At 35.9% G+C, this 5,870-nt stretch overlaps 1 non-coding gene across 1 annotated transcript; it reads left to right on the forward strand.

Annotated features, from left to right (window-relative positions):
• Window positions 1–1,065: 1,065 nt before the first annotated feature.
• On the forward strand, window positions 1,066–1,173 carry LOC112768001 (small nucleolar RNA R71). Its single transcript, XR_003185441.1, has one exon. It is a non-coding gene; the product is annotated as a small nucleolar RNA R71 (small nucleolar RNA).
• The last annotated feature ends 4,697 nt before the right edge of the window (window positions 1,174–5,870 follow it).

Here is a 5,870-nt window from a genome sequence, read left to right on the forward strand (position 1 = left end):
GGTGAACAAGGGAGGTTCATCTCCCCAAGTCTCAATACCAAATAATTTGGCATTCAGCTTCATGATTGCACCAAGGTACTTGGTGACTTGCTCCTCAGTGACATCCTCATTCTCTTCAGAAGAGGAATACTCATCAGAGCTCATAAATGGCATAAGGAGGTTTAATGGAATCTCTATGGTCTCAAGTTGAGCCTCAGATTCTTTTAGTTCCTCAAAGGGAAGCTCCTTATTGATCACTGGACGTCCCAAGAGGTCTTCCTCCTTGGGATTCACGTCCTCTCCTTCCTTTGCAGGTTCGGCCATGGTGATCAATTCAATGGCCTTGCACTCTCCTTTTGGATTTTCTTCTGTATTGTTTGGGAGAGTACTAGGAGGGATTTCAGTGATCCTTTTACTCAGCTGGCCCACTTGTGCTTCCAAATTTCTAATGGAAGACCTTGTTTCATTCATGAAACTCACAGTGGCCTTAGATAGATCAAAGACTAAGTTTGCTAGATTAGAAGTATTTTGTTCAGAGTTCTCTGTCAGTTGCTGAGTGGATGATGGAAAAGGTTTACTATTGTTAAACCTGTATCTTCCACCATTATTAAAGCCTTGTTGAGGCTTTTGTTGATCCTTCCATGAGAGATTTGGATGATTTCTCCATGATGGATTATAGGTGTTTCCATAAGGTTCACCTAAGTAATTCACCTCTGCTATTACAGGGTTCTCAGGATCATAGGCTTCTTCTTCAGAAGCTGCCTCTTGAGTACTGTTGGATGCAGCCTGCATTCCATTCAGACTCTGAGAAATCATATTGACTTGCTGAGTCAATATTTTGTTTTGAGCCAATATGGCATTCAGAGTATCAATTTCAAGAACTCCCTTCTTCATAGGCGTCCCATTACTCACAGGATTCCTCTCAGAAGTGTACATGAACTGGTTATTAGCAACCATGTCAATGAGTTCTTGAGCTTCTGCATGCGTTTTCTTTAGGTGAATGGATCCACCTGCAGAAGTATCCAATGACATCTTTGATAGCTCAGATAAACCATCATAGAATATATCCAGGATGGTCCATTCTGAAAGCATGTCAGAAGGACACTTTTTGGTCAGCTGCTTGTATCTTTCCCAAGCTTCATAGAGGGATTCGCCTTCTTTCTGTTTGAAGGTTTGAACATCCATTCTAAGCTTGCTCAGCTTTTGAGGAGGAAAGAACTTGGCTAAGAAAGCCGTGACCAGCTTATCCCAAGAGTTCAGGCTGTTTTTGGATTGAGAGTCCAACCATACTCTAGCTCTGTCTCTTACAGCAAAAGGGAAAAGCATGAGCCTGTAGACTTCAGGATCTACTCCATTAGTCTTAACAGTATCACATATCTGCAAGAATTTAGTTAAGAACTAAAAAGGATCTTCAGATGGAAGTCCATGAAACTTGCAGTTCTGCTGCATCAGAGAAACTAGCTGAGGTTTCAGCTCAAAGTTGTTTGCTCCAATGGCAGGAATGGAGATGCTTCTTCCATGTAAATTGGAATTAGGTGCAGTAAAGTCACCAAGCATTCTCCTTGAATTATTATTATTTTCGGCTGCCATCTCCTCTTCCTGTTCAAAAATTTCTGAAAGGTTATCTCTGGATTGTTATAATTTAGCTTCTCTTAGTTTCCTCTTCAGAGTCCTTTCAGGTTCTGGATCTGCTTCAACAAGAATATTCTTGTTCTTGCTCCTGCTCATATGACAAAGAAGAGGGCACAGAAAAAAATAATAATAATAATAATAGGGATCCTTTATACCACAGTATAGAGGTTCTTGTGTGAGTGGAAGAAAGGAAGGGGACAAAGAATGTAATGTAAGGAAAGAAACACAAGGGTGAGGAGAGCAGAGATGTGAGGTGAGGAGATGTTAGTAGATGAATAAATAAATAGAATAAGATGAGAGAGAAGGAGAATTTTCGAAAATAATTTTTTTGAAAAAGAGTTAGTGATTTTTGAAAATAGTTTTTGAAAAAAGGTTAGTAATTTTCGAAAATTAGAGAGAGAGAGTTAGTTAGGTGGTTTTGAAAAAGATAAGAAACAAACAAAAAGTTAGTTAGTTAGTTGAAACAAATTTGAAAATCAATTTTGAAAAGATAAGAAGATAAGAAGTTAGAAAAAATATTTTAAAATCAAATTTTGAGAAAGATAGGATTTTGAAAAAGATAAGATAGAAAGATATTTTTGAAAAGATATGATTGAAATTAGTTTTGAAAAAGATTTGATTTTTAAAATCACAATTAATGACTTGATTCACAAGAAATCACAAGATATGATTCTAGAACTCAAAGTTTGAATCTTTCTTAACAAGCAAGCAACAAACTTTGAAATTTTTGAATCAAAACATTAATTGATGATGTTATTTTCGAAAATTATGATATAAAATTAAGAAAAAGATTTTTGAAAAATATTTTTGTAATTTTCAAAAATAACTAAGAAAAATGAAAAAGATTTGATTTTTGAAAAAGATTTTGAGAAGATAAGATTTTTAAATTGAAAATTTGATTTGACTCATAAAAACAACTAGATTTTAAAAATTTTTGAAAAAGTCAACTCAAATTTTCGAATTTTATGAGTGAAAAAGGGAAAGATATTTTTTTGATTTTTGGACTTTTAATGATGAAAGGGAAAAACATGAAAAAGACTAAATGCATGGAAATTTTAGATCAAAACAATGAATACATGCAAGAATGCTATGAATGTCAAGATGAACACCAAGAACACTTTGAATGTCATGATGAACATCAAGAACTTATTTTTGAAAATTTTTAATGCAAAGAAAACATGCAAGACACCAAACTTAGAAATCTTTCATGTTTAAACACTATGAATGCAAAAATGTATATGAAAAACAAGAAAAGACACAAAACAAGAAAACATCAAGATCAAACAAGAAGACTTACCAAGAACAACTTGAAGATCATGAAGAACACTATGAATGCATGAATTTTTTCGAAAAATGCAAGATGAACATGCAATTGACACCAAACTTTCAGCTTGACTCAAGACTCAAACAAGAAACATGAAATATTTTTGATTTTTATGATTTTATTATTTTTTTTGTATTTTCTTTTAAAAAATTTTTTCAAAAATTATTTTGAAAAAGAAAAATAAGGATTCCAAAATTTTTAATATGAATTCCAAAGGAGGAATTTTTGAAAAATTTTTTGAAGAAATATATTTTTTTTAAATAAAATAAAAAGAAAATTACCTAATCTGAGCAACAAGATGAACCGTCAGTTGTCCAAGCTCGAACAATCCCCGGCAACAGCGCCAAAAACTTGGTGCACGAAATTGTGATCTCTGGTAATGGCTCCAAAAACTTGGTGCTCTAATCTCAATTCATAATTTGTCACAACTTCGATACAACTAACCAGCAAGTGCACTAGGTCGTCCAAGTAATAAACCTTACGTGAGTAAGGGTCGATCCCACGGAGATTGTTAGTATGAAGCAAGCTATGGTCACCTTGTAAATCTCAGTCAGGCGGATAATAATTGATTATGGAGTTTTCGAATATTAATAATAAATAGAAAATAAGGATAGAAATACTTATGTAATTCATTGGTTAGAATTTCAGATAAGCGTATAGAGATGTATTCGTTCCTCTGAACCTCTGCTTTCCTGCTGTCTTCATCCAATCAATCTTACTCCTTTCCATGGCTGGCTTTATGTAAGGACATCAGCATTGTCAATGGCTACTTTTGATCCTCTCTGGAAAATGGTCCGATGCGCTGTCACTGCATGGCTAATCGTCTGGAGGCATCACCGTTGTCAAGGGCTGCGTTCTATCCTCTCTGTGAAAATGGTCCGATGCGCTGTTACTGCATGGCTAATCATCTGGAGGTTCTCGATCATACTGGAATAGGATTTACTATCCTTTTGCGTCTGTCACTACGCCCAGCACTCCCGAGTTTGAAGCTCGTCACAGTCATTCAATCCCAGAATCCTACTCGGAATACCACAGACAAGGTTTAGACTTTCCGGATTCTCATGAATGCCGCCATCAATCTAGCTTACACCACGAAGATTCTGATTAAGAGATCCAAGAGATAATCATTCAATTGAAGGTAGAACGGAAGTGGTTGTCAGGCACGCGTTCATGGGGAATGATGATGATTGTCACGTTCATCACATTCATGTTGAAGTGCGAATGAATATCTTAGACGCGCTTGATACGGTTGTAGTGTCTGGAGCTCTTGCTTCCTAGAGAGTAATCCTTTTGGGCTCCGCCATATTACCTGCACGTAAATCAACATAATCAGTAGAAGAGGAGCTTGTTTCTTCCTAAAATGGCACTTCAGATTCGCTCTCAGATAAGACTGGTGAATTGGTAGTAACCACTTCACCACCCTCAGAGGCTAACCGATGCCGAGCTTGCCTAATACGAGAAATAGTTCTTTCAATTTCAGAATCAAACGCGGCTAAGCTCGGATCAGGTAGAGAACACGTCATTCAATGAAAGAAACATACAGCTCATGGTAATAAAATAAAATAAAATATGCAAATATCAAAAATTAAAAATATTTACACCAACCAAAAATTTAGCACACTATTGCAACTCCTCGGAAACGGTGCCAAAAATTGACATGCGGAAAATTGCAGATTAAGAATTTAATATAGAAATAACGTTGCAAGTACAGTTCTTAACCGATGAAAACTCCGCTTATCAATTTAGAAAGAATTTTCACAATTGAAGAATAAAATACTAGGAGTAGAATTCTCAGGTTGTCTTCCAACGAGTTGACAAAAGAGTGCTATTTTATTGGTCAAGAATTTTTTTGAGAAATTTAAGAGTTGGAGAACAGAAAAATAAACGATTATAAATTAAAGCAATGAAAATTAACAAGAGGTTTTGTGTAATTGAAATAAAAGGCTTGACCGGGAGAAGATTAATCAGAAGTTCTATCCTTGTTAAATTCTACCAAGTGTAATAGTAAGAGGTTGTTGTTTTTTACTTAGTTACGCTTTACCGAATAAACAAAAGTCAAGTAATTAAGCTAACTCTAACCCACAAGTCCTAATCCTCTCCTATGGAAGGATTAGCGTTAGTAACTAGAGAGTTAGCCAACAACTTCCAATTTTAAATTAACACTTGAGTGTTTGATGAGCCCATATTTGACGATATGTTTTAGCTTGAATTGGATGTATTTCATCACATAAACTCACACTTATTCACCAAAATAGCATACTTTTGTGTTTAATCCCTAAATTGAGACTAAATGTGAAAACATGCATTTTGTGCTTAAATTGAGCAATTTAATCTCACTTTTATTCCATTCGATGACGTGATATGTTTGTTGAGTGATTTTAGGTCTTAGAGGCAAGAATGGTTTGGTAGAAGTGGAAGAAACCATGCAAAAAAGGAGAAAACATGAAGAAAACAAAGGAGAAAAGCATTTCAGCTTGTGCCCACGCACACCTTCTGTGCCCACGCACAGGGGTCAAAATCAGGACCTGTGCATCCGCACAGGTCTGTGCCCATGCTCAGGGCAGAATGGAAATCAGGACCTATGCGTCCGCACAGGAGGAAAAACAGCAAGTGTGCCCATGCACAGACCTGTGCGTCTGCACATGTACCAGCACATGCCTCCATTAAAAAGTCACGTGGACTCGCATTTTGAGGGCTTTTTGGCCCATTTTTGAAGGCTTTGGAGCATATTTGAAGGGGGAAGCAATCATATATGAGAACACACACATTACCATACTTCATAGAATAGTTTTTAGGAGTAGTGTAGTGTAGTTTTAGGTTTTGCTCTCGTAGGGTTTAATTAGGGTTTTGTAGAATTTTATACTTCAAGTCTTGCTTTTGGATTTTGTAATTTACAGTGTAAGTATTTCCTTAATTGTCTCTTTCAATTACCATA

The sequence above is a fragment of the Arachis hypogaea genome, chromosome 17 (genome assembly GCF_003086295.3).
Source record: "Arachis hypogaea cultivar Tifrunner chromosome 17, arahy.Tifrunner.gnm2.J5K5, whole genome shotgun sequence".
NCBI classification, from domain to species: domain Eukaryota; kingdom Viridiplantae; phylum Streptophyta; class Magnoliopsida; order Fabales; family Fabaceae; genus Arachis; species Arachis hypogaea.